This window comes from Solanum stenotomum, chromosome 12 (assembly GCF_019186545.1).
Source record: "Solanum stenotomum isolate F172 chromosome 12, ASM1918654v1, whole genome shotgun sequence".
NCBI lineage: Eukaryota > Viridiplantae > Streptophyta > Magnoliopsida > Solanales > Solanaceae > Solanum > Solanum stenotomum.
Window position 1 is genome coordinate 11,826,141 of NC_064293.1, and position 13,922 is coordinate 11,840,062.

The 13,922-nt window shown below is 37.5% G+C and overlaps 1 pseudogene; it reads left to right on the forward strand.

Annotated features, from left to right (window-relative positions):
* The window catches only part of LOC125847101 (E3 ubiquitin-protein ligase WAV3-like), a 26,852-nt pseudogene extending 25,202 nt beyond the window's left edge, over positions 1 to 1,650 (forward strand).
* The last annotated feature ends 12,272 nt before the right edge of the window (positions 1,651 to 13,922 follow it).

The window sequence follows — 13,922 nt, forward strand, 5'->3', positions numbered from 1 at the left end:
GAGACACACCATTCCAAATCACCTGCTATTCCTTCGTTGCCGTCCTCCTTGTCTCATTTACCCAGCCCCACTACACGTTCATCCAAGGTCCGTTTTCATTTCTTCTCTCTTTTTATTTTTTGTTTTACTATTTTCCATTTTCACCCTTTTTTTTCTGAAATTCTCCATCCATGTTTCCCTTTTTACTTTCCGACAACATTTAAATTGCTTCACCACTAAAGTGGCAGATAACAACAAACCAACAAAAAATTGTGCTGGTTCTGAAATTTAATTCTTGTTCTTACTTAACTACCTTTTATTTGTAGCTTTGATTAAAATGGAAAATGAGGCGGGGCGGGATAGTTGCGGAGCAAATCCACCTAAAATTATAAAGACTTCAATCCACCCACCCGCCCCCACCCCCATATAGCGTGATTTGTTGTAAATCATCCCCGCATAAATTACAATTTTTAGTAAGTATTTATTTAAACTAATATAAATTGCAATCTGTTCTGCATAAAGTTATGAAAAAAATATAATTTGAACCTATGTTGTCTTGTCGCATCTTATTCCCTAGTTTTGATCATTATTAGTTTTACTATTAGTTTCAACGTATCGACGAGGGTATAGATTGATTATTATTTTTTACATATTTCCTGGCATTCGTTAGTGAAATAAAGAAATCCAATTCTACAATATAATATTGTCCTCCTTAATTTGCTTTTAACGCCATTATAAAAGCAATAGGGGTATCATTCTTTTGTGGCGAGATATATATAAAATGTTGACCGTGGTTGGATTTTACCATACAAACGTTTTAAGTTGATTTTTGTAATCAATTAAAACACCTTTTTTTTTTTTTAATTTCAAGTATTGAAAATGACAACTATCTTTCATTTATTTATTTTTTTAAAAAGACCACTACTCATATCTCTCCGTAATTTACAATATAATATTTATCTCCCATATTTTGAAGGTTTTTTTTACCATAATTATTTTTTAAACTATTCTAATTGATTCAAAATAATTATAATTTGAATCAATATTATACATTTTTGGTTAATTAATTTTATTAGTACCTTTTCAGAAATAAAAGAATCATTAACTAAAAGAAGAAAATAACCTATACCTAGTTATGTAGTTGATGTGCGCTCAAGCTTGTTCAAACACCACTTTCATAAAGAAGAATAGATGTTATGTAAATTGTACGATTATTTTAAAAAAATGAGATGAATTAGGACCTAATGAGATTATTTTACTTTCATATCACTATTTGTGCCTTGTTGCCATGCAAATTGTACGAATTTTGAGTGAAGATTGTGTTGCTTTTGTATCAATTATAGTGTTGTTGCAGGGAACATGTGTGATTTGCCTTGGGAGTATGAAAGCTGAGAAAGGTAAGGCCATATTTACTGCTGAATGCTGCCATTCTTTTCACTTCAGCTGCATTGGCGAAAATGTTAAGCATGGGAACCTCCTTTGCCCCATCTGTAGATGCAAATGGAAGGAGATCCCTTTCCAATTTGCTACTGATGTTACTATAGTGCGTCGAATTCGGGTGCTTCATCGTGTTAACCGCTCTCGTCCTTTACCAACAGTATTTCCACCCCCTCCCCAGCACGTCCAATTTTCAGATGGGGGCTCAAGCATTATAGACGTCATTGGCTATAATATAGGTTCAGATGTTCAGCACTCAGGCCGCAGTTAGTACAACTTCAGATCGGCCTTGGTGGTGTTATTATTTCAATTTTCAGACAGATAGAGTTAGCTAGGGGAATATTGTCCTAGGAACTCATCTTAGTAGAGGCTTTCAGACAGTCACATTAGCTCCCTTGCATTGTGTATTGGTGGTCTCCTCAGTGTTGTAGCACAGGAGCATCACCTGCCGTCAAGATTTGTTTAAATTTATTTCCATTTGTTTGTTTTACCATTGAACTAAACCAATGTGAATCAACAACTAAAGTAAGATGTGATTTTTGACTCCCCAAACACATAAAATTCTTGCATTTATTTACCTTATTGCATAGTTGCTCAATGAAACTAGTTATTCAAGTGCTTAAGTCGCAGCTAAACTAACACATGCTATCTCATCGCAATTACGATGTACAACTTACAATTGCGAAAAGGCTCATAGCATTTACGAACCCAATCCTTAGCAAAAGTGTCACAATTACACATAATGCATTGCTTTTGCAGATTCTACTCCATTTTTGCGAATGTCAGTAGCTAAAGGTTTCCCTTAATGCAAATGTGGCCCTTGTCGTCGCAACTCACAAATGAGACACACCAGACCTTGAAGAATAAGTATCTGGAAGGCAAAAATAGTGTCGAAACACCACCGAACCCCTAGTTTCTCCTCTTAAACTATGTCAACAAGTTCCGAAATACTTAGGCCATATATATGATTTTTTACCTAGAACTTGATTTGGCACATAATAACTCAAATAGAGGGATTTGAATGTCGTATCGAATTTGCGTTTTATGATTAAATCAGTCACAACCCGATTTCTCAAGTCATGATGTCACCTACTATAACCTCCAGTAAATAAGTCAACCCGTAATCTAGAATGACAAGTAATGGGTATAAGGGTAAAACCAAAGCAAGAATAATCACTTGAACATAAATAACAAGAGAATAAGGCGGAAGCTATAATATATATATTCGACCAAAAATATACATACTTGTCTCAAATTACAAAAGACTAGCCAAATAGTATAGAATGAGACATGTATGATTCAAGGCGCCATAAACTCACCCTCACATCTGGATACTGCGACAATTAGCTTGAACTCAAAGCTAATAGTTGGTGCTCGAACTACATCACAAAACAGGTGTTGAGTGTAGCACAAATACCAAAACAACAGGTCCTCAGTATGTATCATAGGCTGACTGAGCAAGAAAAGTAAAAACAATATGAAAAGCGGGAATAAAACACAACAAAGTTCAAAGGACTGGAAATCTATTAGGAATGCACACGAGTGTAGAAAAGGACTAAAATGAAGCAAGTATCTAAATAACTCAAAACCTAACGAGACCCCCATAAGCCCATGAGGTACACCTGTGTACAAGTTAAATTAGAAACCCGAACGGACCCCTATAAGCCCGACAAGTGCAAAGAAGATCTACAACTACTGAGAACAAAATTCAGTGAATCTAGAGTTGGAAGTGCGCAGCTCGAACCTCGAACCACAAATAGGCCTCCCAAAAGAACCAATAGGATCAAACTGATAGATATCAACTCCGTAGAGGATAATGAGCTTGAATCATAGACTGCAACTAAAGACCAATGTCCAGACCATGAATCTGCGACTAAAAAAGGGTAGCATGACCATACCTTGAATCTGCAACCAAATGAGTTATTGTGGAGAATCCCATACCAAACCATCATCATAAAGCCACTGTGGAACAACGTCCACACCAAGGTAATCAATACAACACTACAAGCCTGAACCAAATCCAACCCCAAACCGTCGAACGAAACCCAATATCTCAACCGTGAATCATCGGGGTTGTAGAAAAGGGGAGTTTTGGATAAGGGAAATAACATTTGAAAACATGGAATTCATAAGAAAAACCTGAAATTAAGGGCTAATCATGAACAAGAACTAATTTACATTGAAGCTTATGAAGATCATAAAAACCCTAGTTTTGTAAAAATAATAAACTTGACAATCTGATCTTTCTTTGGAACTCAATGAGTGAAGGGATACTCATTGATGAAATCTCACATACGGAAAACCTTGGTAGAATTGCTGACTTTGAAGCTTGAAGTTGAAGAACCCTAGTTTTGATCTTACTAGTTGGAAGTTGGAACTGTATATGTAGGGCATGAGGAAGACCTTAGTTCCTCACTATGATAGTTTTATATAACTTAAATGCTCCATGAATCTTGAAGAAGAATCCTAACTTGATGAAGAATGATCAAGAAATCCATTCTTGAAAATCTTGGATTCGTTTCTTGAAAATCCTTGATTTGGAAGGAAGAAATCTTGATGTACTTTCTTAGAAATAAAGTCTTGAACCCTAATCATCAAAATTGAGAGAATTGAGCAAGACAACATTCCAAAAAGAGGGAAAACCTAAAAATCAGAACCCTTCAAAAAGCGGTGACAATATGGCTGACACCACCGCCGATGGGATTACCCCTCCGGAGGACTTCCCACCCTTAGCCAAGAAAGAGAACACCTTAACCCAATCTACTCATACCTATATAAATCCCAACAAGACCCAATACACCAATCTACTTAAACCTAAAATCACCGCTCCTGAAATCCTAGTGATACATGCTAAACTAATATTAATTTTTATGGAGAACTGAGTATTACATGGAAGGCATCAGAAGTCCGATCACTTATCATTAAAGAGAACCTTCAGTATGCAGCTATAGGGAAATTCTCGTATGGTAAACCTGATGTTACAGAGTTGAGGAGGACAATTCTGGGTCAGTGTGGTATCAAAAGTGAATGTTCGATAGGGGTGTTGGATATAAGGCACATAATGATACTCACAATAATGAAGGATTATGTACATGTATTATCCATATCAACCTTCTATGTTAAGGCAAAGGATAGCTATTGGCAAATGCACATTCTTAAGTGGGACCCATGGTTTGAACTGGATGTAGAAACGACTATCAGAGTGGCATGGATATCTTTTCCATATCTACCACCAAATCTTTTTGCCAAGAAGGCTATTTTTTCTATAGCCAGTGCAGTGGGCAGACCCCTAACGGTGGATATGGAAACAAAGAATCAAACAAGACCGAGTTGTGCAAGAATCAAACTGGAAGTGAATGCAAAGCTACCCCAAAAGAGTGAAGATTAATGAACACTATAGGGAAACTGTGAATTACATGGAAATTTTCTTAGGGATTAGTATGAAAATCCACAGGAAACTTACTTTCCTGCAAATTTTCATACTAATCCCCAAGGAAATCCCCATGTAATTCACCATTTTCTTGTAGGGAAAGAAGCTGATACAACAGGGAATATCAAATCCCAATGGATTAAGGTGCAATAAGATTACATGCCTAAATCTTGCAAGGAATGTTGCCTGCAAGGTCATGATGAGAAAAATTGCTAGATAATTCCTCCTGAATTGTATGTTACTAAGAGTGAAGAGGGACAGCGGAGGGAAGAGAAAGGAAATATGTCAAACATTATTGGCATAGTGGCATACCAAAGAAGAACTCTCACAAGCGATAAAGTAGTAGGAAACAAACAAAATAGACAAGAAAGGATGGTAAGGAGAAGGAAAAAATACAAGAGGGATAAATATGGACATATAGTAGGGGAGATTCCCTACTAAGACAAAAACAATTTTAAAGCACTGAGGGAGGCAAAAGAGGTTGACAAGGAGAAAACAAAGAAGGAAAAATAGAAAGGGAAAGCACTAAAGATTGAGTGAACAAACATTTTGCCTAAAAGGAGCAGAGAGACAATTAGGAAGTTAAGGAGAATGTCAACAAAGGCAATGGACAGATAACATGGGAAGAACAAAGTGTGAATGGTACAAATCAAAGCATTCAAGAAAATCAAGAAGGAAGAGGTAGGGATGAAGATATTGGAGGTGATAAAAAGGAGGAAGAAGGGTATCAAAAGGTCAATGAAGGGGCTATAGTGGTGGTAGAAATGAATGATGAGGAAGTCCTACAATTGGCTGTTCAGATGGATATTGATAAGATAGAAGGGGGCGCAAAATATAGAGAAGGATGATATATCCTAAAATATCAGTCAGTTGACTATGGAAGGTAATTTATCGCCAAATCATATAGGGAAACTCAAGGGTCAGTATATCAATCAATGGGAACAAAGTGTAGAAAATCATACGAAGGCTCAAGAATCATCAAGACAGGCGAAGAGAACGATTGTAAAAAATCCCAAATATCAATGAAGGCTTTGATATGGAATATTAGGTCAGTAAACACCCAAAAAATGTTCACAAAACTTATTAATCTCCAAAAAAGATGGCAATTAGAGACTTTATTGGTTTAATGGAACCATTTGAAGATAATAAAGGACTAGGTTGGGTATGAAACATGCAATAGCTAGTTCCAATGGGGAGATTTGGGTGTTTATTGATGAGATTTTAGAGTATGAGGTAATAAGAGAGGAAGATAAGATGCTAACTATCAAATTGCGAAATTAGGGATTAGGTGTAGAAATTTTACTATCTCTGGTATATGCTAAATGTACTCAAGGTGAAAGACTCCAGTTGTGGGAGTCGATGTAAGATTTGGAAAATTTAATAGGACAATGGGTAGTAGGAGGAGATTTCAATGTAATAAGTAATGGGGAAGAAAAATTGGGGGAAGGCCAGTAATAGACTCATAAGTTAGAGATTTTAACCATTGTATTAATATGTGTAATATGGAGGATAAAGGATTCAAAGAAAGCAATTGGAATGGTAGAACACATAAAGAGTACATATTCAAAAGATTGGATAGAGTATGGTGTAATGATACTTTACATAATATCTTTCCAGTTTTAGAGGTGGAGCATTTTATGAGGAGCAGATTAGATCACACACCACTTTTGATCACTTTCAAATAGACCACTAAAATGTGATTTAACCGATCAGATTTATGAACTTTGGCTACACGAAGAATCTTATATGGGGGTAAACAAAAACCACTAGAAAGCGGAATTTTAAGAGGATCCTTTTAGTGTGTTTCATCATAAACTAAAGAAGGTCAAGAGAGCTTTAACGCAATGGAGTAAAGATACATTTGACAATATTTTTCAGGAAATATCCACGCTTGAAGAGGTAATTAGAGTTCAAGAGGTAGAATTTGAAGCGAATCTATCAGGATTTAACCGAGAAAGGCTACAAAAGGCACATACAGACTTAAAGAAACAATTACATAGAGATGAAAAATTTTGGAAATAAAAAGCTGGCATGGAATGGTTCCAGGATGGAGAGACAAATACAAAATTCTTCCACACCATAGTGACGGAGAGGAGAAACAAATTACAAGTTAACAAAATTCAAAATGAGAATGGGGAATGGCTATAAGATCAAGAAGGATTTGCAGGTGCAACAATTGATTTTTACACCAAACAATTTACTATGCAAATAGCCAGAGGAGATTATGAAATGTTGAATAAGATACTGCAAGTTGTGAGTGTAGACAAGAATGAGGAATTGCAGGAGATGCCAACGAAAGAAGAAGTTCGGAGTGCAGTTATGGGGTTGAATCAACATAGTGTTTGGGCTAGATGGAATGACAGGGGCTTTAACCAAAGTGTGTGGGAAATTATTGGAGATGACATCCATAAAATGTCTATGGCCTTTTTGTGTGGTGCAGAACTCCCTAGATTCATCACACACATGAACTTAGTACTTATTTAACAAAAAATGGTTGTTAGAACATTTCATATTTGAGGCCTATATCTCTAAGTAATTTTGTGAATAAGATTTTTCACGAATTATTCATGAGAGAATCAACGGTTTGCTACCTCAAATAATCTCATTTGAACAAACATAATTTGTACAGGGGAGAAGTAAATCTGAGAATGTCTTACTGGACCAAGAAATAATCTTAAGAATAAGAAAAAAAAAGGAAACCGCCAAATTTAGTCATCAAGTTGAATATGATGAAAGGTTATGATCAGTGGAGTGGTTGTTCCTAACAAAGGTGATAAGGAGACTGGGTTTTGGAGATAGAATCATTGACAAGGTTTTTAGACTAATTAGTAAAAATTTGTACTCAATTATGTTAAATGGAAAATCGAAAGTTTTTTTAAATCTTCAAGAGGTATAAAACATGGTGACCCCCTTTCACCCATTCTATTTATATTGGCAGCTGAAGTAATGTCTAGAGCCTTAAATGCCTTAATGATGAAGAAAGAGTTTAAAAGGTTTGGTATGCCGAGAGGAAGTTTAAAGTTCAATCACTTAGCTTCTGCAGATGATATGATCATATTATGCAAAGTGGAGATAGGTACTATGAAGATGATCAGTATCCGATGTAGAAATATGAAGAGATTTTAGGACAGAAAGGGAATAAGGAGAAAAGTGCAATCTATTTACACCATAGTGTTCATGGTGGAGATTTGGTGGTGGCAGAAGTAGTTACAAGAATCTTACGAAATTTTTTTCCTTTTTGTGTATTTGGGATACCCTATTTTCTGCAAAAGGAAAAAAAGACCTACTACCAACAAGTAATCCAAAGAATCGGAGCTAAAATACAAGAATGGAAAGGTAAGTTATTATCTTATGGGAAGGGTTGTTCTAATTAAATATGTACTGCAGAGCACTCCTATACCTTGTTTATCAGTTATGAACCCTTCCATTAATGTTCTAAATCACGTACTAAAAAAGTTGGCTCAATTATTTTGGAGCAGTTGTATAGGAGGTAAGGGCAGACATTGGAGTAAATAAAGTAGCCTATGTCTACTAGAGAAGGAAGGGGGCATAGGATTTAGGATGATCCGGGATGTTTCGATGGCGTTGTTTTGTAAGCTTAGGTGGAATTACATAACAAAGGAAATTCTATGGAGTGAGTACATGAGAAATAAACATCGCAGGACCACATAACAGAATTTGGTCATGTGGAAAGTTGGAGGAGATGGATCTCAAGTGTGGACAAAGATGTTATAGGCAAGAGATTTAGTTAAACAGAATGGTTCTGCTTCTCTTTGGCATGATAATTGGACAGGAATGGGGGACTTGTGCACAATTACAGGAGAACTTTTCATGAGATGATAGATATGAAAAATTTATGGATCTTGCAAACCAAAAAGAGTGGGATGTGAATATAATGAATGAAATTTTACCACTTGAACTGGTTGGACATATCATTAATCACATCAAATCCCCTAAAGGAGAAATTGAAGACAAACTGTGTTGGATGCTAGATACTAGAGGATCTTTTTCATTCAAAACAACATGTAATTACGTAAGACATAAGGAGGTTCCAATTACAATCCATAGATAGATATGGAATATTAAATGGGTGCCTTTTAAAATGACCTTTATGATGTGGAGGATGTGGAAGTTTAAGATTCCAGTGGATGATATGTTGAGAAGATGGGGTATGGAAGGTCCATCAAGATGTTGGTGTTGTGACAAACCTGATCATGAAACAATGTCTCATGTGTTTCTAAGATTGGAAATTGCTAACAAGACTTGGTCCTATTTTAGTTCGTTTGCATGTCTAAATATTATAAGGCTACAATTAAGGGAAGTAATAATTTTGTGGTGGGGAACCAACATTAAAGTACATATAAGACCTTATTATAGAGCGATCCCTGGCTTTATAATATGTGAATTGTGGAAAAGAAGAAATAAAAAGAAGCATGAGGGAAGGAATATTTCATTGCCAAGAATCATCCATAATGTGACCAGACACATGAGTATGTTGGTAAAAATAAAGAGAATTAACATGAGAGGAGGAGGAAGCTGGACGAAAATCCTGAAGGAATTAGAGGACCATGACCTAGAGTGAAGGTTATCCAAGTTAAGTGGGAATATCCACCAACAAGGTTGATTAAATATAACACGGATGTAGCATCAAAGGGAAACCAAGAAATAGTTCATATGCATATTGTCTCAGGGATGAGAAAGAAGATCTTATACATGAAGAATGAGCCAGGATAGAAACTACAACAAACACAATGACAGAAGCAAGAGTTATTCTAGAAGCAAGAAAGCATTGCAAGAACTCACATTTTAATCAGGTTGTAATCCAAATCGATTCTATGTTAATGAGTGAAGTGCTAAAATGAATTGGGCCACCCCATGTGCAATCACAGATAAAGTGGTGGAAATAAAAACATGTTTGCAAGGCATACGACATACATTTCAACATATTTTGAGAAAATGAAATCAACTAGTTGACTATCTACCTAACAGAGCAATATAGCAAGTTACATGCAAATATGCAGATTTTAATAGCCTTGAACCATATGGCAGGAGAATATCAAACTGTGATAAAATTTAGAGCCCATACTTAAGGATATCACCAACAAGGAGAAAATGGGAAGACGTTTACAAAAACCACAGAGGCAACAAAAGATGTGAAATGCTAATTAGCCTAGGATATCTCAATCAACAAAAAGGACTCGGCAAAAGGGAGATTTCTGGGTTCATGCGCTTAAACCTAGAAGACACGTTTATCACTAGTTTGGAGTGGCAGATTGGAGCTACCCTTGCACCCCAATCGAGCACCACCTGTAGAAAATATGAAGAAAATGAATACAAAGAACATGAAAAGAAAGAAAGGTTAGAGATGCAACCATAGCTAGTGAATAAGTCGACATCCATCAGATGGGTTTGAGGAGAAAAAAACCATTGTACCGGAGAACAAAACTAGAAAGAAAAGGGTTAGGACTACTTACAATGGGAAGATGAAATGCTAGGAGGGGGAAATACTTACTATTGGTAGTTGTTTAAGGTTGCAAGACAATCCACACCCTCACGTTAATGATCTATAGCAAAAGGAAGGGAAATTTCTTATGTAACCACAAACGGAACATCTCTTAGGTGTGAAGGTTAGAAGAGGAGAGGCGGGATTAGGAAAGGAAGGGAATGAGGTGTAACACCCCAGATTCGAGAAGGGAAAAATTCTAGATTTTCAGAAGTTGCAGGTGCCACCGACAGAAGCCACCTACGGACCCTCAGTCGACTGGGGGCCGTCAGTCAGATCCGTCGATGGGCCAGTCAACTTTCAGTTTCACACTTCAGATTTCAGCCCTCAGTCATGAACGATGGTCGACCAGTACGGACCGTCAATCTACTCATAGCCCGTCAGTCAGCTCCATCGACAGGCCAATCAACTTTCAGTTTCAGACCCCAAATTTCAACCTTCAGTCGTGAACGACGATCGACCAGTACAAACCATCAGTCGACTGACGGTCCGTTAGTTCCGTCCGTCAGTGACTCTGACAACTTTTAAGTCAGGGATCTTTTGGTCTTTTCCTTGTTCGTTTATCCCCTAAACTACGTCATTTAGACCCTAAATTATGAGGTTTTAGTCAGTTTAAGCCTAGAAACATAACTAGAACTTACCATAGTCAAATCATTAATCAAAACATAGAAAAATTAGAGCGTAAGAGGACAAAAGAGGTAAATAACCCTAATTCAAGAACGTAGCAAGGTTCCATCAATTCCATCCCCGAAATCAAAAGATTTCTCCGTGGAATTTGTCATCAGGTATGTCAAATTTCACTAGTGGGTTCCTTTCGCCCATTAGGTCCCTAGTTTTCAGTCAAATTCTTGATTCCCTCAATATCATCTAGATCTAAGGTTTCTTGAATGTTAGGATTGTTGGGTTTTAGCTGTTAGAATGATCCAAATCAGATTATTATGTTATTACTCAGTTTATTGCATGAATTTCAGAACCCTAGCTATGTAGTTCTTTAGTTCTTGAATTACACATACTAGGCCACATATTTTAGTTATTCAGATATACATGCCCCAGTATATGAATGTGTTATTATCAATTTATTAATGTGCATTCTCAGTTCGCATGTCATTTTGAGCTATCCAGTGAATCACAGAAATTTAGTCATAATATATTAATCACTTAATCCATTGGGAGTAGCATAATACCGAGATGGACTAGGGTTCAGCGTACCCGAATAGTCCCAGAACTACGAGCCACGTAGGTTGTAAGTCCCCTCTGTGGGCATCATTTTAGTGATCACGCCAGCATGCCTCTATACCTTTGGTCGGGTATATTGGGTCCTCTCGATGGGGCATATACATCGGACTCCACATTTAGCTTATGTGGTTTTATTATCGGTTATTAGTAGCTCCCACAGTTCAGTCAGATTCCATTGCATTGACCACATTTCTATACAGTCAGTATTCAATGTTAGCATGTTATAAAATGGTCATTGCATTTAGTTAGCTCAGTACTCAGTATCTATATCATGTTCAAATTACACTCTTACTTTATTGCTTGTTCAGTTATATGTTTATTTTAGCTTTACTCAATCCTGCATGCTCAATACCTTTCCAGTACTAACGCATACGTTGTGCTACATCTTCTCATGATGTAGGTTCAGGTCCTCAGCATCCAAATCACGCTTAGATCGGCTCCCGATCTTCAGTTCAGCAATATCAATGGTGAGTCCTCATTCTTTGAGGACTAATGACATGTTTATCTTTATCGCTTTTAGTTTTTAGTTTCAGTTTTGCTAGATCTAGTTGGGGGCATGTCTCAACATTTCTAGTCAGTTTAGAGGCTTATTTCAGACATAGTTAGTTTCAGCTCTAGTCTTAGAGTTTGATATCTCTTTTGTACTCAAACTCGCAATTTTCATATATTTAGATATAGAATGGGTATTCCCCATCACTTTCAGTTTCATGACATTTAAGCTTTCGCATCAGTTTTGTTATCATAGTATGCTTATGTTATGCCAGCAGGGTTAGCTTGGGGTCACTCGAGATCCTAGGTCCCGTGTCCGCCTCCAGGGGGTAGCCTCGGGGCGTCACAAACTTGGTATCATAGCATTAGGTTTAAGAGTCCTAGGATGTCTGGAAAGCCGCACTAGGTAGAGTCTTTTTCATGGGTGTGTAGTACGCACCACATCCAATGAGAGGGAGGCTACAATTTTTTAAGAAAGATCTTCATTTTCTTGTTACTCTTATCGTGCGTAAGGTATGATCTAATTCGTTCTAACTCGACGTTCTACATTTCAGATCATGCCTCCTCGTAGAGCTAACGCCAGGAATGCAAACGCAACTCCTCCAGTCCCAGATCAAGAAGTTTCGAATGTAGAGTTCCGGAATGCCATTTAGATGTTGGCTCAGAGTGTGGCCAACCTGAACAATCAGCGGGTTCCAAATCAGGCAAATGTAAATGTTGGGTTAGCTACAGCCAGAGTGCGGGATTTTGTTAGGATGAATCCGCCAAAATTCTTAGGATCGCAAGTGGGTGAGGATCCCCAAAACTTCATTGATGAGGTCAAGAAGATCTTTGAAGTGATGCAAGTAACTAGGAATGATCGAGTTGAGTTAGCATCGTACCAACTCAAAGATGTGGCTCATATCTGGTATACTCAATGGAAAGAGACCAGGGGTACAGATGCAACTCCTATCACTTAGGCTTGCTTTAGTGAGACCTTTTTAGACAGGTTTTTCCCAAGAGAGCTAAGGGAGGCAAATGCTCAGGAATTTATGAACTTGAGGCAAGGTAACATGACAATCCAAAAGTATGGGCTCAAGTTTACCCAACTCTCCAGGTATGATCCTCACATGGATGCTGATTCTAGGGCTCAGATGAATAAGTTTCTATATGAAGTGTCAGACTTGGTGAAAACAGAGTGTAGGAATGCCATGTTACTCGGAGATATGAACATCTCTAGGCTCATGACTCATGCTTAGCAGGTTGAGGGTGATAAGCTTAGGGAATAGGCTAAGGAGAATAAGAAAGCTAGGACAAGAAACTATGACTATTCTCAACAGAAATCGGGTGGTGGAAATCGCTCGCAGTCTCAGTAGAAGTCTTCAACTCTAACGTCTTCATCAGCTAGTGTTCCATCATTCAAGTTCCTTAATGATCAGAAAGGTAGGGCATCTAGATCCAAGACTCAAGGTAGTGTTTCAGGCACCAGAACCTACCCAACTTGTCCTAAGTGTGGTAAGAACCATCCGGGCGAATGTCTTGTCGAAAAGGAAAAATGCTTTGGGTATGGTCATTTTGGTCACAGGTTGAAGGATTGTCCTTCTAGACAGGGTCAAAGAAGTAATAACGGTAGAGCTCAGTCCACAGCTTTAGTAGCGCCAGCAGGTTGCCCGACTCAGCAGGGTAACATATTTGGTACAGGTGGCGATCCGCGCCAAAATAGGTTGGATGCTCTCCAGGATCAGGAAGATTCTCATGATGTAGTCACTGGTACGTTATGAGTCTTTGACCTTGATGTTTATGCACTGTTAGAACCGGGGGCTACTTTGTCTTTTGTAACTCCTTTTATATCAGTCAAATTCAATGTTA